Genomic DNA, 24,804 nt, shown 5'->3' with positions numbered 1-24,804 from the left:
AAATGTAGCCATACTGTTATTCTTTTATATATGTTCTGTTATATTTAACATACACTGAGCTTCTAAACAGAAAGGATTGGTATACACAGTAAAATATAATAAAAAAAACATTTTACCAAAACACATATATATATATACATATATATATATATATATTGAATTATTTAAGTTATTAAAATACTTCTTGATCAAATATGTGGGAAGTACTATTTTTGTATTTTCCTTATAGTACCATTGATAATATAAGCTGGATAATTCATTAAGGTATACAAATTAGAGCTTTCATATAGTAATATATGAATTAATAACTATATCATAATTTAGGAATTTAAAATTTGTGATTTGAAAAAGTTGAATTTCAAATATAGAAATTATTTTACTATATTTTACTATACTGTATTCTTTGTCTTGCATACAATAACATTTCTATATTTGAAATTTAACCTTTTCAAATCACAAATTTTAAATTCCTAAATCATGATTTATTTGCTCTATCTAGTATATTGAGCAATTCTATTTAGCTGGGATAGTCTTCTATAAAATATTGCATCCAATAATATTTTGTAAGGCCGATAATCACTGGATTTGCACACCAGTAGGTTTATTGTATTTCACTATTTTGAATAATATATGTATGTATATATATATATATATATATATATATATATATATATATATATATTTATTAACTAAGTTATTTGTGCATGTCTGAGTATCAATTTTGAATGGTTAATCCCAGAGCAGGGATTCAACAGGATCCTGTGGATTTTCCTGTAAACATGCACTAAGCTGCATGTTTAGTGGGTTATATAATTGCAATGCATGCAAATAACGGACTCTCTGCAGGTTAGAGGTATTTTGCTAAAAGAAAAGGGAAATTCCAAGATATGTGAAGTACATCTGATTTGGAGTTTGGCCAACCAGAATTTAATTTGTCCACTTGAGATATTTCTTCAGATAGCGGGTTCCCTGCTGTGGTTCCGACCCATTTGAGCTTTGTCAAAAATAATACAAGGATCCTCTAGGCATTAGTTTTTTTTTATGTTAAAAAGATAAGGCTGGCCATTATCTTGAATAATCATTTTTTGGGTGATCCTAGTAATATCTATATACCAGCAAGGAAAGAATTTTCTGGGGGTCTGACAGTTTGTTTTTTGTGCAACCCATGGTCAATTAGGACTTGTCTGCCCCCTCACAGACGGATAGGTCTTGGGGCTTAGCTAATGTATCATGGTCGGTCAGACTTCTTTTGATTTGGTCAAACTAGAAATTTTCATTTATACGTCTATTGTTACATACAAAAAAAAAACAACAAAACTGAACATAATTGTCTCCCCACCCCCAAAATAAAATTTATGTTTCCCAATTTTTGAAATGAGGATTGATAATTCTTATTTAGATTATTAGGAGTACTGCTCTCATCTTAGGTGTGTTTTTCACATTTCAGTCGATGTAACCTCTGACCTTCTTCAAGTGTATCTCATCAAACTCATAATCTGCATGGAATTTCAAACAGAACACTTCATTTAATGTAAAGAGGAAGGATGTTATCATGGTCTCATTCTGTCAGCCATGACTTGGTAGAAGTCAAAAGTAATTTCTTTTTTGTTTAATATTATTTGGGAGAATTTTTCTGTTGTAGCATTGACCGACATCACACAATGACAGATACCGGAATCGATCAATGACTTAGGAGCAGCACAACAAACAAATGATCATGCCCTGTACAGTCAACACACATGGACCATGTTCCTATTCCTACCTGGTTTTAAAATAACATAAATTGGATCAATACTATATTTGTATGTATCTTTCTGAGTTACAACTGAAAGCAAAGCCCTATACCAAGATCAAATACCTAATAATAAAGAGAAATTTTCTTTGCAATTCAAATGTACAATTTTACATAAATCTGCTGGGCAAATGGTAACAAGTGTCATCAAAATATTGTCAGCATTGCTCATTGTTATATCGCGAAGGTACCGGGAGGACATCTCACTTGCCAGTCGCCAAAAAAATTCGCGTTACAACATGCATTGTGTGTGGGCATAGGTAGGCCCAGCTGCAGCACAATTCGATCCCAGGCCTCAGGTAAGGGCTGGTGGTGATATTGTGGAGTAAAATGTGCGTGTGTGTGTGTGTGTGTGTGTATATATATATATATATATATATATATATATCATTGTTCGTGAATGAAATCTCAAGGTACTAAGTCTTTGAATGATATACGATTTGCATCTGGGTAATAGCAAGAGACTATAAAATAGAGCCAAATTATGTTAACAGGTGGAGGAGGAGAAGGATGAATGTGTTAGTGTTGAAAGGGAATAGATAACTGGAAGAGAAAATGACAAGTGACTGCAAAAATGACAAGATTGTGCCAAATTATTTTATTTTTTATTACACACAAAATAAAAATAAAAACAAATGAGACAGGAGGAAAAAAAATCTCAAAGACAGAGACTTGTAAATTAATCTTATCCAATTATTCATGAATTCCATATTCAATTTTATAAAAAAGTAAAAATACATTTTTGAGAAAAAAAAGACTGTCCAAAATATTTAATATTATAACAATATTATATACATGATACATTTTACATAAGAAAATGTTTTTTTTATTTGTCAAATATAAACAATCCATTTTTAGCTGCAAAACAGTTGATACACATACGCGTGCACAATACAAACGCAGGCTATTGTTATATTAAATTCTTCATTATTGACTTTAACAAAAGGGCAGCGAGGAGGGGGGTTTTAAAGAAATACTGTTGCCATTTGAATGAATAACAGTTTCAATATACAGATATCATCTTTCATAATTGAATGTTTAAATCAAAATTCAATCTTCACTTGTGACTTTGTGTTTATTTAAACAGAAGTGGAGGTGGGGGGGTGGACCAATTTTTAACAAGCATAAATCTGAAACCGTATCTATTTTTTCCCTCTCCCCCAAAGTGTACTTTTCAATAATAAATAATTTAATAATTTGTTTTTTCTTCTCAAATATCACTTTTTTTTTCTCCCATTTTTTTTTTTTTTGAATTCTTTTGAATGTCAAATTTTTGCAATTTTTGTTTAAAAATTCAAGTCTTCATAAAATAAACGATACAAACAAGATAAGAATTACCCTCCCTCCCTACAACAATTCCGTTATTTTACAAATGTATCCCGGTATTCTTTCTTCTTAGACATGGAAAGATATAAAAACAAAAATTTTACAATTTTTTTAAAGTCCAGATTTTCGGTGCTGTGAAGAATTACCAAAAATGAGATATATATCACATTTAAATATTTAAAATACCCTTACTTTTAGACAGATTGTTATGAAACATGCCTGTAATCAGCCTGGATTTTCCCCTCGGTACCAAAGCCATCAGAGTCTAGGTCATTGTTGAAACAGTTTGTTCCTTGTTAACCAAGATATGTCTTTGGTGCTATGCAGTTCTAGGAAATCCAGCCTCCAAGGTTTTGCCTTCTCCCTTTGAGAAGGTAGAAAAGTTTCTTGCTAATCGCATCAGGCATCTACTTCCCAACAGAGCTGCCCAGGCATTTTTTGCAGGTCAGAGTGCTCTTTTCCTAGGGTGCTGGCTCTTCAAATTCCACTTTCTGACCCTTATGTCACATTATCCTAGCATGAGATGAAGATAAATAGCTTTAACAATATGACTAGAAAGATGCTGTTCTTTAATATGTCATCTGCACTAAAAAAAAAAAATAAATAAAATAAAATAAAAAATAAAAAAAAAAGATTATGTTTCTGAATTTTTGAGACGAGGATTGATTATTCACAAGCACCTATGGTGCAATAGTTAGTGTATTTGGAAAAATTCAGTTGTGATATTCTTCGGAAGGTTGAAGGTTCAATCCACAGTGTGGGCAACTGAAAATACAATTGTGAAATACTTAGGACTTCTACCTAACGGAACAAGAGCGTGCTAACCCCTGTGGATTAAGCAAAATTTCGTGCAGATTCCCAAGTTTGACAGAAAGATTCCCAGAGTTCAGCAAGATACACTTGAAGGTTGAAGGGTATATCAACCGATACGTTGTGAAAATAACACTTAAAGATGAAAGATTGAAGAATCCAAATAATATGAAATAAAATAATTCTCAGAAACAAACGTTTCCAAAGGACTTGTTTTTTTAAAACATAAAAAAAACTAACGTCTATGAAAATGATAAAATGAATAAAATGAATAAAAACACCCGGATGGAAGTCTGACTCACAATAGCTGGGAAGAGTTATTTCTCTTTTATTTGAAGCTTTTAAACATGATAAAATAGATGTGAATATTTCATGCATTGTCTTGTCAAACGAATTGAGAAAAAAAAAAACTTCTTTCAATCAAAGCAGTTTCAAATGGTAAAGAACAGTAAGAATTCAAATAAATATTGGTGATCAATTGGTGATCAGTGACATAAGAAAATTTTTGCTTATATTTATTTTGTCTATTTTACATACTGGCATGTGTTGGACCGCTTTAAGAAATTATTTTCCAAACTAATCTATCTTTGATTAAGTCTTTATCTGTTTTTCTCTCTAGTACATTCTTATCACTTCCTCCAATGTTCCCTATTAACAGAACCTACTACTTCAACTGTTTCAACATTTTTTTTTTTTTTTAATGGAAATTGCTCTAGACAAAGCACGAAGCCACTTGATGTAATTAGCTTAAAAAAAAAAAAAAAAAAAAAAACTATTACTTCAAGACTAAAAACTTGCCAACAATAAGTATTAGATGGAATAAACTTTGACCCAGAAAACAACAATTCTTCCCTCGTATTATTTGAATTCATTGGACTACTGTTCTCATCTTGAGGGTCATTTTCACAATGTTTTGATCGCTGTAACCTCCGGCCTTCTTCAAGTGTATTTTGTTGAACTCGGGAATGTTTCTGTCAAGCTCAGGAATTCAGATAAAATTTCAAACTGAACCCTTTATTTACTTCATGAGGGTAACATGCTCTCGTTTCGTCAATCATGACAGGTTAGAGGTCCTAAGTAATTCAAATTTGTATTTTTCGGTCACCCACACTGAGAACAGTAGTCCGATGAATCCAAATAATCCCCATCGCAAAAGTTCAGAAAAGCAATTCTGCCCTTTATTTCAGAAACATCGCTCATGGAATGTGAGGACTAAAGAACAAAATAAGGGAAGTGAGAGTTACGAGACTAATGAAAGTAAACATAAGATCCACTTTCCTTATATACAACCCTAAAATTTTCATCCATTCTTTCAACGTCAAAGACGCCTGTTCTGCACATATCTCCTTATACTGTCCAGATGTAATCTTCCTCCACGGTTATTAAATATAATACTATCTTTACGACTCGCATTACATACCCATTGCATTATTCTCATATCATTTCTCTTCATGCAACACATGTCCTCAACCCTCATTGACCAGGTTTCACCTCCAGAAATCATTAGACTGCATTCTAATATCTGATAGAATCTCCCCTTCATTGGTAATGCTCTGCTTGTTAGTAATGACAATTAATGACAGAAGTTATTCCGTCCACGCCCAACTAGCATGGATGTCTATTTATTCAACTCGCCCTCTTCAAAATGTAAAGTTGGACACAAAATCGGTTTTAATGTGGAGAAAATCCAGCTCCTCGAAATGGGACACTCTAGATCAGGTAACAAAAATAAATAGTCTATAGAAATGACAAGTTATTCTTGGAGGGTCGGAGTCTGGCTATTTAAAAAAAAAAATTTTTTTTATTATCTTTATGAAACAGTAACAATCCAGAAAGAGTGTGGGCCTCTAGTTAAAGTAAACGAGGGTGGGGGTGGAGGGATATTAGCAAGTCTATATAGAAATTGGGAGAAAAAAAATTGAATTAGAGATTAAAAAACAAGTTTAACATAGAATAAAACAAGATTCAAACTTATTTAGAATCTTGTAAATTGTAAAAAAATAAATAAATAAAAAATAAATAAAAAATAAAAACAAAACAAAAAATGTGGAGAGAGAAATCGAATTTACCAAAAGTAGAAGTGGAATTAATGAAATTTTAAAATTGGTGAAAATCGGTTCCTGGCGCATGTGTTTGTATACTAACGCAGCATGTATATAGGGTTGAGGGTGGTATGTGGTTAACAGGACAATTCTTAAATAACCTTTAATAATCGATGAAGAAAAACAGGAAGGGGAAAGGATATTCTAAGTGAAAATTCAGCTGAAGACATTTCTCATCGAAAGGATGATTGGTCAATTGATTAAAATGTTTTCGCAATTTTTACTACATCTAGTAAATAGACATTTTGGCAGAATATATATATATATATATATATATATATATATATATATACGTGTATGTATGTATATATATATATCTTCTATCAATTATTATACAGTAGTGGAATCAAAACTAAAATATATATATATATATATATATGACTTGGATGCCGTCAGCAAAAATCGAGACCAAAGCATACGACTCTCCACCCTCATTCAGTAGTCTCTGTACCACACCCATATATATAATTTACCTGTCATTGCTTTTTTTGAAAGACGGAATTGCCCGGTAGTGGAAGACAAGATGCAAGCAAGCATGCTTGTATCTTGTCTTCTACTACCAGGCAATTCTATCTTTCAAAAAAATTAAATTATTTAGTAGTAGAGGTGGTGTATGTATGTCTTTTTTTTTTTTTTTTTTTTTTTTGCTTAAATCAGTAAACTGAGGTTTCAATCTGTATGAACTCCAACGTTGTTACTCTATTCCAATAACAACTCTGACGAGGTCATACGGACCAAAATCGGACTAGTAAACATAAGAAAAAAGATAAAGGAAAAAAAAAAATCACACACATGCACGTGTGTGTGTGTGTGTGTGTGTGTGTGTGTGTGTGTGTGTTATAGTTTTTGATGTATCTTCAAAGTAGGGTAATTAGTATTCTGTTCTCCTTTTTTTTTATATTGCTAGCAATGCTGCCGAATCTTCTAAGCGTAAAGAATAGTCGCCTCTTGGCAAATTAGAGGATTAGTCCCGAAATTAGCAGTATTAATTCGGTAATCTTCCTAAGTTTGGAATAATCCTGTTTTTAAAGCCATACCATTTCAACGCACAGACACGTACATCCACAACCAAACAGTTCTGTCACTTGTTGTTGTTGGAGGTGGTGGGCTTGTTTCCCCCCCCCTCCCATGTGTTATCTCTTTTGTAGATTTCATCTCTCCTCCTCTTTATGAATTTAAGCTTCTGTGATCCTGATGTCATGAAAAAGCATTGCTATCATCATCATCGACACCAACAAACAACCTGATTAATCTGCCTTGATCAACCTTTCAATTCTTTTTCCCTAAAAGATAAATAGAATTATTTTATAATTGATTCTACCTCTGCCGCTTCTACAAAAACAACAGTAATAAACTAACACTTAATAGTGATTCTTTTTTCATACTCTTTTTTTCTCTCTCATCTGTACTTCCTACATTTTTTATGTTAAAAACAAAAAACAAGCAGAGTATGAGGGGGTCCTCTCCACGAGTGAAAAATTTACTTTCACAATGATTAATGTTTGTGTGAAGTTAAAAAAAAAAAAAAAAAAATCCAACGTGTGGTTATTGAAAAAGATCAAACAAATGAATGGATGAATGATATGGAGGCAATTTAAACCCTATAATGTCCTCTAGGGGGCGCAAACAGAATCACCCCAGAAAATCAGTTCTGGCAAAAATTTACTTTCACAATAACTAATGTTTGTGTAAAATTCCAAAAAATTCAAGGCATGATTGAGAAAAGAGTGAACAAATGAACAGGAGTGAATTACTTGGTCCACTCCCTCCTTCATCAGGGAACCAATAAATAAAATTCAGAATATACACCTTTTCATTTCAGAAATATATACTTCTAGAATTGCTTTCCATTGATCCTGTATAATAATGATGTGCATCGTATTGTGAGCTACAGATCTTAACTAGCAAGGAGACCCAGCATTACCAGGGATTGTATAAGGAACCTTATATCTCATTATGCTCAACTAACACCATATTAACTTGGAGATCAGTATTTAACAGGTCAACTGGGCAGAGGAAAAATATATATTCTTAACTTCTTTACTAACTTAACATTTGAGATGTGAAGGAGGTTTAATGGAATATTCGAATATCAATGTATCTCATGTAGACATCAAGTGTTAGCTCCTAGGAAGGGGCCCTTTGACTTGTGAAGGCTTCAACTGAATCGGAATAAAAAAAAGTGTAAAATTACTAGACACTATGCTCAAGTGTTTAAGAGATGTCAAGAAAACCTGGTACAAAGATACTTTTCTCTAGAAGTAAACCCTGACCAAATATTCAAAATCACATAGTATTCGCTACCCAAATAAGATTTCCTCACTATGGCTAACCCACATTAGTTTTTACAAAGAATGGTGCACATTCTCCAAGTGATATTATCTCAAGTAATACCACAAAGCTGGATACTCCACCAGACTAGATAAATTCTGTTCCTGGAATCCACTAAGACCAAAACGAAAGATATACAACATATGAAAATGGTTAATTGGGGAGAGGAAAATTATGTTCTTTTTCTTTACAAACTCAGTGTTTGAGAGATAAAGAACTTTAATGACACATTAGCCCCATGTAGTGAGCTCCTGTGTTTCTGAGAACTGGAGTAAAATGAAACACGTAATAACAGTGATATAACAAAAAAAAAAAAAGTTTCTGTAGTGAATGCAGTGTTGTGCTGTGCACCGCATAAACATTGAAAACCAAATGACTTTACAATAACATAAAAGAAAATGCCTTGCGACATAGATACTCACTTAAATACTAGTCTCCTCTAGTGTATTGTCGAAAGATGCCATACAATGTTTTCTGATCTTGTAATCTTTGAGATAGTCGATGTTAAATTATAAAGAATTACTTATTTTCATTTTACGTCTTTGTGTCTCACAACGACAGAGGACGTTCCCTACATTTTGGAAGATCACTAGCATAAGAGACAAAGACAAAAATTTTCTATCATGACATCTGCAAAAGAATTGGAAACGGTCACCATTCTTCAACAAGTAATATGAGACAGACCAAGTGTTTCTTCATGATACTGTAGTCATAAAAAAAAGAAAAAAAAGGAAAAAAAAGAGCTCCATTGAAATTCTCTGAGTATCTTTCAAAGAATTATATTACACCTCTTACACACGTAGTTGACCTATGACAAAAGTTTAGTACAAGATTATTTCATTATGTATATATGGCATAATTCATGTTGACAAATTTGTTTGCGTCAGCTCAACAAAGTTAAGCAACATTGATCTTGGTCAGTACTAAAATGGGTGACTATTTGGGAATTTCAAGTGCTGTATATGCTCTCCGCTTATCTCATCATTGCTTCCAGTCGTCTAGCACTTCTTGCTACTGGACTCAAGCAGTGCCAGTTCAGGAGAGGTGTGGCTGGAGATTGTGCAACCCTTGCTTCACAATTATAGCGCAGCTACTCTTACAGAGAGTATCCATTGTCTCTTAAGACTTAATGAAATCTGATCGATGCCTCCGTTATGTGCTATTAATATTACACTATTTTATTCACAGCTCAGAGCAAACTGTGGGTTCATACCACCCATAATAATTGGAAAGTGAATACGATAGATGCAATGGGAACTGAAACCCACTATTTGTTTTAGAGACTTCAGTAATGACAGACCGACCATTGAACTAAACGCTCATTGTAGAAACTAACAAGTAGATGCTCTCTTCAGCCAAATATTTTTTGCTAGCTTGCAAGGATAGGAGGCAATGCCTGAAAATTGGTTTTGTTTTTATTTATTCATTTTTTTTTTTTTATGGCGCATGAACCCTTTTTTGATTATTCAATGGTGAATCCAGTCATTTTTTATGCTTCAAACCATGGTGTTTGGTTTGTCTTGTAGAGTAAATTTGTTGTTTTTTTAGTTTTGCAGAACATGATTGAGTTTTGCAAAAAAGAGAAAAAATAACATCAATGTTTGGTACATTTTAGGCCAGGAAGCTAGTATCTTCAGACGGCCTGATCTGGTTGCATCAGAGGAAGTAATACCTGTGAAAATATATCAGATTAGATGCTACACTACCCACTATTCTTTGAATTGAGCATCAATTGAATGATAACCAAGAATATCAATAGAAGTAATAGTATGGTTTCAGCTCCAGACAGATACCAAATCTCCATTAGTTATAGCTACTTACAAGCATCTAACAGAAGTTATGTCCATGGAATCGATGTTTAACGATGAAGAATGCCATTTCAAGTAAAAACATTATGGACGGAACCTTTTGTAGAAATGCATGGACGCATTTAAAAAGGAAGAAAAAGAGCGTCCATCTGTATTTGTTTTGCTCTCAAAAGTAAAAAAGTTCCAATTGTTCCATTTGCGAAAGGAAAAAGAGGGGGGGGGAAGGGTGCAAATTCCTTTTTTAAAATACAAGAACAGCAAATAATTATTTTCGCCTACATTTATATTGATAGCTAGACAATTGATTTCACTGCTTACCCTTGTGTAAGAATAGACACTGCACGGAACAGGGAAGAAATGGTAAATAATTAAACTATTCTCGGAAAGAAGCAGTTCCAAAAATGGTAGTCAGGTACAAAAGAATTGTTCCATAGAGACGTTTTGGGGCCAATATTAAACAATGGTCTCAAAAGAAAACCGAGCTTCATTTTCAGACCAATAATAATTAAAAAAAAAAAAAGGGGGGGGGGGGGGGAGAAAAGAAAAATGGAGATAAAAATGTTTTTTGACATGGTAATATTTACATGGGTCATGTATGGCTCAAGATATGCAGAGGCATTCACTCTAGGTAGGTTGAATTGGCTTCCTCCAAGGGAGGAAGTCTCAAGGGAATATAAAATTTACAAGTGGTCTCCAGTCACTTGCACATCCCAGTCAGGAAAGATAACAACATTAAGTTTTTTTATAGGTCTTATACGGCATAATCATGGTGACACACTAGTTCTCATCAAATCACCAAACTTAAACAACGTTGAGTCTGGCTAGTGACCATTTGGGAATTTTAGGCACTGTATGTGCTCTCTGCTCATCTCAACATCGTTTTCAGTCGTCCTAAATCTCCACTTTCCACTAGTATTTAACTGGAGAGGTATGGTTGGAGATTGTGTAAATCTTGCCATAAAAATTCCATGCGCAGGGAACCTTACGGTGGATATCCATAATCTGTCAAGACTAAAGGAAGCTACCACAGTTCTTACAAGGAGGTGTTGACATCCTCCTGGTTCAAGATATGGAGGTCATTTTAAAACTTTTCAAAGCAAAAGAAAAGATCGAATATGATTGACTGTTGTCTAGAGTAACCCAAGGAGTCTCTACTTGCAAAGGGATAAGAGAAGGAGAAAAGAGAATGTCACTCCTTTTCTATGTAAAAGCATAATTAACCCCAGTAATTCAATGCAAGCATTAAAGGATGAAATGTAGGACGGGATCAAACCCAGGTCTTGGCGGAAAGCGGATATCTTTTCTTAAATTTGTAATGTCAGCAGGAAAAATTAAGTAACTCCCTTTTATGACAGCCCATCTATCCTTGCTGTCTATCATTAGATTAGCTAGTGCTACCAGATCAGGCTGCCCGAAGATATCAACTTTTCGACTTAAATTCAAAACATTGTCTTTTTTTTTTTTTTTAACCTTTTCAAAACTCAATCATGTTCTGCAAAGTCAAAAACAATTTTTCTCTACAAAACTGAACACCATGAATGAATATTTCAAGATATAAACTTGAAACATAAAAACTTTTACGAAAACAGCTGAACCTGATAAAAGGTTGATATGCCATAAAACAAAACAACCAAACTATTTATACACTCATTTACAGACCGAACTCTCTTGACTAGTTCATCTAATCTATATACCTATAAAGTTGGAAGGTTTTTCTCGCTCTGACAATGATATTAAAAATAAAACTATTACTTTTTCTATTTAAAAATTATTAAAACAAACTTTTTAATATATTCAGTCATAAATAGGTGAGTGATTACATAAAAGTTAACTAATTTGCATATTCCTTTGAAAAATGAACATTAATTATTTTTATGATTTCTTAGATGATTGGTTTCATCTCACTATTACACTGAATTCTGTTTATGCATAGTTTCTACATTCTGCATAACTGCATAGAATTTAAGATGAAAACATTCCAACACACGGAAATTTATATATATATAAGTGACCTTGTTGGTGCGTTTGTGTGTGTGAAAAGTCTATCAAACTCGTCAAGGCATATTTGGTCTACAAAGTAGAATTTTGATATATAGGATATTCGGACTTTTAACACTTTCGATTGGGTTTTAGCTGGCAAAGTTGACTTTAGCAGGAATAGTCAACTAAACATGGTTACATGCAGAAACTTACATTCACAAGTTAAATGTTATTTTTTAACTTTATCTTCATATGCTTATGGGCATGGCTCAAAGGCTAAGGTATGAGGCTGGAGGCTTGCAGGTTTTAGTTTCGATTCTAGCTGATGGCACCTAAATCATGATTTTTTTTACTTTTGATATCACTACTATAAATTAGATACAGTATAATAATTGATACAGAATTGTCTCTATAATAATAAATATGTAATCTACACCAATTAAAATATCATATTTAAGCGTATCTTATAAACGGGCAAACAGTAAGCCAATTTCTTGATTCCAAAACATGAGCTAATTTCCCCCTTTCCAATCCGAGTAGCTCCTAAGCCTCTTATACTGTTTAAACTGTATTTTATTCATATCATATGAGAATATGTGACAACCGGAGTTGCAGAGTCCAAAGTTTTGGAATGCTAGGAATCTGATTTCTTAATCACTGAAGAACCAGCAGTCTGAATATTGGAAGATTTTTATAAGGAATCGAATATTTGGGAATTTTAGGAATCAGAGTTATACCTTATTCATTCCGACTGCAAATATAGACCTTATTATTTTGATATTCTTGGCGGAAAATATGATTATAACACCTGTTAACTCCTATCGTTTCTTTTTGTTGTATTTTTTAAATTCTTTTACCCCCCCCCCCCAAGGTATATTGCCACTTGCACGAAAGGGATACTATTTGAGATTGTGCCTAACAGAACTGTGGAGATATCTGTTCACAGTACATTTAACTTCTACAGCTTAGTAGAGTCAAGGAAGCAGGACACAGGTAGGGAATTTCAAAGTGTAGCCGTCTTAGGAAAGAAACTATTAGAGCAGAAGGTTTTCCGACAGCTAAGGATTGCAACAGTGAAGGGGTGGGATTTTGCTGTTTGTCGGGTTAATCAGGAGTGTACGTTGAGTGAACACAAATGCAATAAGTTCATCAGAGCATATGCCATTAAATTACTTATAAAACAAAAACGGGGATACAACATTGCAGTGATGGGACAAGGGTTAGAGCTTGGTTGATAGTGCAGGACCTATTAGATTGAAACTCTTATGGACTCTAAGAGTGAGACTAGTGGTAAATGCACCAGCCCAGACGTAGCAACAATCCTCCATGCAGGGGTGAATTGTGGCTTTGTAGAGATATATACTAAATTTGATCTAAATTAAAAAAATCAAAAAACTTGTTGATGTGCAAGGAAGACCAATTTCATGCAATCACATTGAAGAGAATCGCCAATCTGAAATAGAATCTTAAAAAATGTTTTTTGGAGAAATTAGTCATTCGTTTTTCTTCAGTTTTAATATGTAAATTTTTTTCATATTTTCAAAATCCCAAAATGTTTTAATATATAACAATATCAGCATTGTAACTGTTTTTTTTTTTTGGGGGGGGGGGGGTAGTTATTATTGCATCTCTATTATTGACGATGACTGCCTGTCGGTTGACCTTGATCTTAAATTCACATTTCACCTTGACATTTGAGAAGATCAGATAAGATGTTTGTTTTTATAACAAATATTTGTCCTTAGTTTTCCTTTTACAACATAAAAATAAATAAAATAAAACGTTGAGATGGAAAGTTTCTTTAATATATATATATATTTTAATTAAATTTTCTAAAAAAAATATTGGCTTAGTACAGGGGTCTCCAAACTACAGCCTGCCAAAATCTTTAATCTGGCCTGGCCCATGAAGCTCTTATGGAAAGCGTAAAAATATTTAGGAAAAATGTAAAAAAATGGAAATGTATGAAACTAGTGTGATGGTTTTTATTTTTGTTCAGCAAATGATTAAAAGAATGAAGCTTTGGAAAATCAGTTTCGCTAATAAGCAAAACAGTATAAAGCACTCAAAAAATTATATATATATATATATATGTGTGTGTGTAAAAATCAGCAATATACCCCCACCCTCGAAAACTTTGGAGACCCCTAGTTTAATATATTAAATATTCTTTTTTAGACCTTGCAGCAAACGAAACAAACCCCTCCCCTTCCCATCTCTAAGTCATGTGATGATAGAAAAACAATTTTGATGGAAAGGCAAGGTTAGAAAGAAAATTAAAGTACGAATTTAACATAAAACAAAGTAAAGTGGTCAATAATATTGTAAAAAAGTGAAAGTGGAAAGAAAGCAGGAAGAAAAAAACAAAAAGAAAAGAAAAACGGCACAATTTACCAACAAGTGTTTATGCAAAAATCTTCATGGAAGAGTTCAGAAAATTCGTCTCATATTTTTTTTTTTTTTTTTTTAAATTTTCTTTTGTCTCTGATTTTTCTCTAAACTCTTCCTCAACCCGAACACATTTGTATTTGACTGAACAAATTTTTACTGAAAACCTTATTAAATGCTTCAAGAATAACAAGATTCTGATATTCCTATCAATTAGAAATGGCGAAAATAATCTCTCAAAATTGTTGACTTTTGCCCTCGTTAATATCAGGTCAGTGCAAAAGATATTGTCAGTTTGTTGAAGGGTCATTTTAAACTATCGTAAACTATTTTATGCATATTGTTATTACTTAAACATTGTGTGTGTGGCATCCATCAGTCGAAACGACTATGGATCAGCGCCGTATTAAGATGTTGCCTGTATGCATCCTTTTGTGTGACTGTAGAGACCAATTCTTGATTTGCATAGTCTGCCACAGCCTTGACATACGAAGGTTGTTATGCAATTTGCCGCTTCGTCCGGCTGTTCCGCCTGTACACTCGCTCTTCTCCTAGCTCTCTTTGCAGCGTTTTCAACATGGAGGGTCCTCTCGCTGATGATAATCCCCTGGCGTATCATTTTCCTCCAGGCAGTTCTGTCAGCTGCAGAGGCTTCCCATGTATTCCTGTCCACCGAGAGAGCCTTCATGTCACGCTTGCAGACATCCCTGTAGCGAAGATGGGGTCGCCCCCTCTTTCTTGAGCCTGAGGCAAGCTCGCCATAGAGAAGGTCTTTAGGGATGCGCCCATCATCCATCCTGCGCACATGGCCCAGCCAGCGAAGACGTCGCTTAAACATTATCACTATGATTAATTTATATTTTTTTCTTTCAGATTATTAAAGCATCATCCATATATTTTTCTGCAATATTCTCACCCATATTGACCTGAAAATGATCTTTAGTTAACAGAAAGGAAATCATCTTCTATCATGATAATGCTCGTCTTCACACAGGTCTAGTGACCAAAGATCTATGAGAATTTGGCTGGGAAATCTTGCCTCATCCTGCATATTCTTCTAACCTAGCTCCTTTAGATTATATTATTTAGGAGATTACAAAACCATTTAAAATGACTCCAGTGTCATGTGAACACTTTGTGTTAGCTCCTTCATTAATTCAACAATTTCCTTTATTTTGAAGAACATAGCAGCATAGCAAAAGCAACACCTGTGAACAGTACATCTCAGCAAAGAACATACCGTCATGAGCTCAGAAGATTAAATCTGAACAGTACCGAAAGAGGTGTGCAGAACAGGAGACTTTGTTGGTATGGTCACATTGAACGAATGTGTGGGAGTTCTTGGATCAATTGATTTATAACAATTGAGATAACAGGTTCAGGTGGCAAAAGAAGCCAATAAAAATGGAAGTGAGAAGGACGGATTTGAGAGTAATAAGGGATTAATAAAGACTCGATTCATTTATTTCATATGATAAATCAGATGATTCTATTGTTGGCATTGGTTTTCCTGATATTTTTCTAGTCAGAATCATCTCTAGAAAGACATCGGGCACTTAGTGAAGAGCCAACATGAAGGTTGCCAACATCCTAAGTGAAAGTGTTTCTAAGAAACGAATTAGATTCGAATTTGGTATACCCAGTTTGTCAGTCTGTGTCGTTAATCACTTTGTCACTGTCATCTGCCAAGATTTGATCAGAAATACATTATTTTTGGAAATCAATTTCTACATGCCAGCATGTAACTGAAACATTAAACCAAATATGAGATGGATTACAAGATAGGTTTATTCACATACATAAGCTCAAATGTGAAAAAAAAAAAAAAACCCTCTTCAAGAGCGGCAAAGAACCAAGACATTTTGCTAATTAAAAACCTTGATTTCAGTAAAGCAACCGGCCCTGATGGTATTCCAATTATAGTACTCAAAAGACTTCAACCAGAACTAGCGCCCATCCTTACAAAAATGTTTAAATTTGTCTTAAGGAGAATTCATCCCATCAGCCTGGAAAATCTCATCAGTATACCCTGTATTTAAGAATTCAGGTGATCGCTCATCTCCCTCTCAGTACAGGCCAATAAGTCTCCTGTGTATCATGAGTAAGTTGCTGGAATCTGTTAAATAGAGAAGTAATCAACCATCTCAGCAAAAATAACCCTCTTAGTGACACACAATATGGTTTCCGTTCTGCTAGATCTACAGCAGATGTGCTTACAGTTATATCTCATAGGATTAGCGAATCTCTCGACGGAGGTTTCCTTTCTAGGGCAATTGCTCTTGACATATCAAAGGCCTTTGATAGAGTATGTCATAAAGGTTTACTTCACAAGATCTCTAGCTACGGTATAGCTGGAAATGTCTTCTCAATTATTAAATCATTTCTTTCTGATAGGTTCATAAGAGTAGTGGTTGATGGGCAGAAATCAGAATTTCTCAGTATTAATACTGGAGTCCCTCAGGGGTCCATCCTGGACCCAACTCTCTTCCTGATCTACATTAATGATCTTCCAAATCACATCCTTACATCATTCGTAGACATTTATGCTGATGACACTACTATCTATGGTAGCACATCTAAGACCGTAAACGACCAAGTTCTCTCTGATTCTCTCTCCTCTGATCTTGAGCATGTGGTACAATGGGGAAAGGAGTGGCTGGTTACTTTTAATGCATCTAAAATGAAGCTTCTCTCTTTACATCATCAACGCTCTGATCTCCATCTGGCGTCACTTTAAATGAATGGCTCTCGTCTTGGGGAGGCCTCATGTTTTGACAAGCTTCTGGGCTTGATATTTTACTCCTGATCTTAAGTGGAAGACATACATTAAATCTGTTGCCAAGGCCGCTGGAAAAATGGAGGGATCCTTCTATCAATCCAGTAGATATCTCACTGCTGATGCAATTAATTCTCTATCTATATAAGAGCCAGGTACGTCCAAGGATGGAGTACTGTTGCCACATCTGGGCAGGAGCTGCTAGAAAGGACTTATCCTGCCTTGATAGAGTTTAAAATAGACTTCGTAGCCTCGTAGGGGATATCCTTTTCTCTTCCCTGCAACCTCTTTCTCACAGAAGAAATGTTGCGAGTTTGTCTCTGCTTTATCGTTATTTTTATGGTAAGTGCTCGTCTGAGCTCCTATCTATGGTCCCCCCTCACCAAACTTTCACAAGAAACACTTGTCCAGCAGAAATCACTCAATAATTTCCCCCACTCTTTATCTGTACCTAAACCTAAACAGATTCTATGAGCAAAGCTTCTTTCTTAGAACTGCACGCCTATGGAATTGTCTTCCGTTTTCCTGCTTTCCATCTGATTACAATATGGTTGTCTTCAAGTCTAATGTAAACAACTTTTTGATGAGCCATTCCATATAAGTTAACAAATTTACCAAATTTCCATTACTAACGATTACTATATTATCCAATTTCTACTGTACACTCTTTAACCCTTATCCTCGAGTGGCCTCTGGGCCTTGATAAGTGGTGATGCCTATGTATAAAGAAAAAAAAAAGAGTTACGGGAAATGCGGTGAGAACAAGTGACAAAATTTCAAATGTTAAATCAAAGGGAAAAAAGTTATCTTCCTTTCAAAAAATGTTTCTTTTCTCATCCAAATGCAAGGAACAATGGAAAGGTTTACTGTTTTATGGCAAATCAACCCTTTTTAGGTGATTTTATAAAGTACCTATTGAGGGGCAGAGGTCTGATACATATAATATCAATGCCAGCATGCGACAGGAATCTATTCTAGATCCAACCTTTCCTGATCTTCATCAATGATCCCCAAAATCACATTTTTAATTCATTCATGGACATTTATGCAGATGACATTATTTATGGCAACACTTCAAAGAGCATTAATTATAAAGATCTGTTTCTTTCGCTTCTGACCTGGTACACATAATTCAACAGTGAAAAAAAGAAAGAAAAAGAGCAAACAAGAAATGTATTGTTGTGGATTCCACGGCATGAGCATAGGATGATCCACGTACATCCAGCAAATTGCACATGACACCAACTGTGAGCCTGAAGATCTGAAGCAGCTGGTGGAAAACAAGGAGATCTGGAAAAAGAGTCACATTGGTCTAGGCAAGGAGCCCGACAAGACAGTATTACTTATTCCAATTATTTTAAGAGCGAGGAGTTTAAACGTTGGATTTCAAGAAAAAGCGATATCAACCAAGACAATTTGTGGCTAAAAAGGTTTCTCAGGATTGTTTAATAAAAGGAGCTTTGTTTTAGGAGCGATGAATATAATTGGTCACTATTGACCCATTCTAGTACAGATTGGAGATGATTTTCCAAGGATTCAGCCACTGCCTTGGATATATGAGTGTTTGATTTGTCCACATTGTGTGAATAAAGCATGGTGTCATCAGCAGATATACCCATCTCGAACATGATTGCATCAGAGAAGTTGATTATAAAGATCAGGAATTATTATGGTTTAATATCTCAATCCATGAGGGGCACCCGCATTAATGTGATGTTCTGTGGATGTAGCGTCATCAAAAAAGACATAAATCTTCATTTTAACTAAGACAGATCTGATTATAATAAATATCTGTCCATTAAATATTGTACGGATCAATTCATGCTAGACCTTGGTGAGGCTTATCCAGTGTATAGTATATATGTGCAGAGATGAAAGAAAACCGGACATTTGGTAATTATAAAGATTTTCTGACCAAAGAAATATCAATATATTAATATAATAGCATGTGTGTTATTAATTTTGTGTATCACACTTACATCCAAGTGATTGTCGTTAAATTGTTATGGACTTCCATTTCTTGTAATAAATAATTTTACTAATATTTCTTCATAAGTTTTGGTTGCGGGTTCGATTATAGCTGATGGCACTCCAGTAATCTATTTTTTTTTCATCAATTTGATCAAGAATTCGTCATAAGTTTTGGTTTCAGTTTCGATTATACCTAAAGGAATTCAAGTTATATATATATATATATATATATATATATATATATATATATATATATTTCATAAGTTTTGGTTTGGTTTCGATTCAACCTGATGCACCCAAGTCATATGGGTATATATTTTTTTTATTTTTGAAATACAATATATTTTATAATATATAAAAATCGATAGAACATTAACTGTATAATAATATATACGAAATTTGCAAGAATTAAAATATCATTTTTAAGTGTACTTTATGACCAGGCTATGCAAGACGTCCCTGCTAGCTTAGATAAATACTTTTGCAGTTTTAACAAAAGAGCTACAATATTATAAGGGCGTCTCCATTTACGCTGGACATCTACAGAATGCCAACATCAATAAATTACATATGAAAAAGACTCCTGTGAAATTTCCACAGGTCCTGCAAATTGTTATTAATTCTCAATAACTCAGCCTTTCTACTAAACATAAACTAGACTGAAATAAATTGTTTATCTTCCTTAGATCATTTGCAAATATTTTTGTTTTTATGAACAATAAATACTTTTTATTTTTCTTTAAGCTTTAAATTTTTTTTTTTTTTTTTAAATATATATTGCATGTTTAATACCTTAGACTCAAACACGCAACATCCAGTGTAAAACATGCGTGCAGAGATGACCGTTAGGATATTCGCAGTAGAATCTGATTGCCTAAATCCACACACCAAAAAGAAGTTTCGCTTTGATGACTATTGTTAGAGTAATTAATGATCCAGAGATTTTAGCGAAGAGAGGGATGAGACTTAAGGAGGCGATAATTTTGCAGATCAGTTCTTTAAAGTTCTTGAAGACTGATTCCAGCATCCCAGGAAGCAAAATTCAGCAAGGCATTTGTTAAAGAGTTTTGAGAGTACAAGGGGTTAGCTCAAGCCTTTCTTTATTGCTATAATGGGGGATATTTTTTTTTTCTTCTTAATTACGGACATGGGTAGGTGTTAATGGTCACATTATCTAATGGCGTTTTCGTCCGTAGTAAGAAATTAACTCAAATAGAGCTACCAGACGATTGACCTATAGTTCTCTATTAGACCAATAATCGAACAGTGAGGTGGGGGGTACAAGAATCATCAGTTTGTCTACTCTATAAAGTCTAGACAAACGAAACCCAGTTGTTTAAAATTGCAAAAGCGCGTGCAAAATTTTGGCTTGAATGAACATCTCAAAAGTAAAAGTCAACGTCAGAGATCATTTGTGATCCATAACCGAATGAAAGCATATTACATGCGCTCCTGCTGTATCAAAGAACTGTAAGACTCCCACATCCCGTCCATCTCTACTTCTAACACCACAGACAATTAACTGCAGTATTTGAGAAAGTTTTAAAAGAATAATAAAAACAGGACAGGAGGACATTGAGAAAGAAAGGACAGACGGCAGGAGATAAAAAGCGACTCCTCACCGAACTGGCACCCACTTCCGCTGTCAAAATCGAGTCTCATTTCAATTTCTCTCTCACACAAACGAGATAGAAGCAAGAATTGGGATTTTTTAATTTATTTTTTATTTTTTTTATTAAGAAATATTTAAATATGTTCGCCCACCTGCAGAGAGTTTACGAGTAGGACTGATAGAACAGGAACAATAGAGAGTGGTTGGGAGGGGTAGAAGTAGAAAAATAAGAAGGAAAAAGAGAAAAAGAGGGACGAAGAAATAAGAGGGCAAAAAGGGGGGGGTAAAACGGAGGAAATGAAAACAGCATAAGAATTTTTGGATTTTTATTTTGGAGGGAATAACAATTAACCCGGATGAATCTGGGTGGGGGGTGGGGGTGGGGGTAAAAGACAACAACTCAAGAGTCCAAGATTCATCAGCCAGTTGGAAAATAAGAGAGGAGGATATTATTTCACACGCATTTCGAATAAAATGGACCGGTATAACTGTATATTTTTAAGTCACGAAACTTATATTTCTGTGATTGTTCTGAAAGTGCGCTACAAATGTGCCTAATTTTAAAACTTTATATACTCAGCAACTTTGACAAAATTTAAAAGCAAAATATCAAAAGAATAAAAAAATATGGTGAGTCGAGAATTTAATAATCATAATATCGTAAATAATAATAATAATAATGATAATAATAATGATAATAATAATAATGATAATAATAATAATGATAATAATAATGATAATAATAATAAAAGCAGAGAGAGAGAGAGAGAGAGAGAGAGAGAGAGAGAGAGAGAGAGAACAAAAAAAATTCCGTCCAAAGTTCAAATTAATTTCAATACAACGAAAATCAATTAAAATCAATTTCATTAATTTTTTTTTTTAAATATGGATGATACGTGAAATTTTTCGAGGGCGCTCCTAATGTACAATTGAGTCGGATTCATTTGATGGCCTAAAACGAAAAGTAGGACTTATAGAATCTTCTTCGACAATGAAAGTGAAATAATATAAATACTAATATTTACACAACAACATCCTTTAAAGAAGGAGTTTTATATTTATTGAAAGTATGGAATCAATTCCCTCTATTTTTTAATTAATTTTTTATTATTATTTAATTTTTTAATATCAAGAAAGTATTATTTGGATTACGAACTACTGTTCTCATAAGATCAAGAAGATTCAACCCTCAGACGTTTTGAAACAACTAAGATAAAATAAAATAAAAACACAAGTAAACAAATATTAAAATCAGTAATATTTGAAAGTTACAAAACGAAGAATGAACTCCAACTTGATTAAACTTTTCCGTATGTGTGTAGTTAAAAAAATGTCAGTGAAGAAATACACAAGGTTAGAAGTACAAAACTGTTTCTTACGGTAAACATATATATTTATTGCACAAAAAAAAAAAAAAAAAAAAAAAAACCATTGCCTTCCACAAAGGTAGATTTAGAGACCGACCCCCCCCCAACTCTTTCCCAGTTCGATTAAAAAAAATAGGCAGGTCAGGCCCATCACCATTCCCTCACGGATGAGAGGGTACCTCAAGCGACATTAAACACATCACTTCCTTCGAAAAGGTAGAGATAATGTCCGGGAGGGTGCTGCTGCCCTGGGAGATTACAGATACTACACTTTGATCGTACTCTGAAGGTAGGATGTAGCTAAAATGTTGGTCTCCAAGACGAAAAATGAAAGTTAAAACTGATGCAATACTAATTAGAAAAATTAAAAAAAAAAAATAAATGGTCTCAACGACACACCATTTTTTTAAATTGGGGGGGGGGAATCAAGTAAAAAATTTAATACATTTATAAATACTATATTAAAGTTCAGAATTTTAAAAAAGCAAGAACTATCGAAAACAAAAAGCTCAACACGTTTTCCCTAAAACAAACCGATTGGGGGCGGGGGGTAGAACAAAGAAAAAAAAGTTTCTGCGACAAATCAAAGAACTCCCCTCTACACATAACTGGTGTAAAAAAAAAAAAAAAAAAGTGACAATGTGAGTCAATATCGAACGACAAAAAAAATCATGCAAGACATTTTTTTTTTTATTTTTAATTCGAAGTTACACACGACTAAACATTGGGAACATTTTTGCAGTAACGTTTTTTTTTTATGACTTAAAAATTTAGGACAAATTTCATTTTCTTTCTTATAATAAAACAACAAGTCATATATATATATATATATATATATATATATATATATATATATATATATATATATATATATATATCTCCAAGGAAGAGTGATTCTTCTGAAAGAAAAAAAAATCTTACGAAAACAAGGTATATAAATGTTTAAGGTATTAATTGAAACATTTTTATAATTTCGAGCAAATTAAAACTTAAACTAAAATAACTACCTGGCCCATCCAGGTGAAAAAGATTCATCAATTTACCAGAGTTGACATCAACCTGCCCATTGTTTTCTTTAACTAGTCGAAAATAACCCAAAAAACGACCCAGCGAAAATAAAAGAAAGAAAAAGTCAGTAAATTAGCGAGTTATATAATTCGGAGACACTGAACAAAACAAGAATTAATAGGTTGGAAAAAAGATTCCTCGATCGATGACGATGACAATAATAACTCACCTGTGAACACCTTCAGATACCTGTCGAAAACAAGGAGAAGCCATTTTTAATTCCTCAGTACACTTTTTACCATGGTCCGTGAGTCACCAGAACTTCGCGCACGACTTTTTTTTTTTTTTTTTTTTTGCGAGGGTAGGGGGAACTTTAAAAACAAGTATATATCTATATATTGCTTTGGCCTTCTCTCTCTCTCGCTCTCTCTCTCTCTCTCACTCTCTCTCTCTTTAAAGAGAGATCGACTTTTTCTCACCTGTCCACCCCCGATGGCAGATTTTATCTATTGATATTATTGCCATCTTAAGAGTTATTCCCCCATGAAAATATGGAGTTAAAATAAAAAAATATTTTTTTTAAAAATCTTCAAACAAAAGAAACAAAAAACGAAATGTTTATATACATCTATATGTGTGTTTCTGTCTGTACACCTGGATATTATTATTATTACTATATTTTTTATATATTTTTTTTTATTATGAGAGAGTGTGTATGCGTTGTTCCAGTGAAAAGTTAAAAAGGATGAGAAGTGAGAGAGACGAGGACGACACCGATAACCGGGGTAGTGTTAGGGTAACTATGAAAGAAGAGGGGGGGGGGATAAAAGTAAAAGTCATATATATATATATATATATATATATATATATATATATATTACTGTAACTGCTGCTGCTAGCAGAGAGCCGTGCGTTTTCAGGTAGAGCTTCACCTTCAGTCAGTGGTTGGCCTAGAGGAAATGGGGGGGGGGGCTTTCGGCAGTGCCCTCGTCGACGGAGAATGACAACTGGGTACTAGAGTCACATCCTCGCCCACCTTTTTAAGAGATCGCTGATGATGCCCCTCTTTAAAATTCGTTCTTGAAAAACTCGCTCTTGGGACAGGTGAATAGCGAGGAGGGGGTCAAGAAGCAATTTAGGAGGAAGAGACGCGGTGACCAATGAATAGAGGGGACAACTTTGATACCTGCCTTTACTCCACTCTCTTTTTCATTATTTATTTTATTTTTTTACAGAACTCTCTGAGACGACATGATGAGTGGATAGCCCCGCAGCTCAGGTAATCTCACTATGCCCCCCCAAACCTAGTCTCTTTAATACTTTGAAAAACATCATGTGATCAGGCACCAGCAGAACATTAACAGAAAGAAAGAAAGGAAAGAGGGGGTGGAAGAGACTATGACGAACAGCAGTCACCAGTTATTTAAGTCTGGGGGTAGGGGTGATGGCTATTTGGTATTGGGACTCAACATCTCCCTTCAGGTGTGCTACATAGCAAAGTGATAAAGAAAGAAAAGCGGAGAGGAGGGGCAG

The 24,804-nt window shown here is 34.1% G+C and overlaps 1 protein-coding gene across 6 annotated transcripts in view; it reads right to left on the bottom strand.

The window, feature by feature from the left end:
- The window catches only part of LOC145297523 (uncharacterized), a 609,211-nt gene that overhangs the window by 256,984 nt on the left and 327,423 nt on the right, over window positions 1-24,804 (bottom strand). Inside the window, exon 1 of one of the 6 annotated variants that reach the window (XM_080143434.1) lies at window positions 23,501-24,497. The exons of the other annotated variants lie outside the window; for them this stretch is intronic. The gene's annotated coding sequence lies outside the window, so the exon portion shown is untranslated. Of the gene's footprint in view, window positions 1-23,500; window positions 24,498-24,804 lie in introns of those variants that run through there. 6 annotated transcript variants of the gene reach the window in all.

The sequence above is a fragment of the Euprymna scolopes genome, chromosome 18, assembly GCF_053919585.1.
Source record: "Euprymna scolopes isolate OS-2025 chromosome 18, ASM5391958v1, whole genome shotgun sequence".
Taxonomy (NCBI): Eukaryota; Metazoa; Mollusca; class Cephalopoda; order Sepiida; family Sepiolidae; genus Euprymna; species Euprymna scolopes.
The sequence above is the reverse complement of the archived record's forward strand: the minus strand, read 5'-3'. Positions and strand labels throughout refer to the sequence as shown.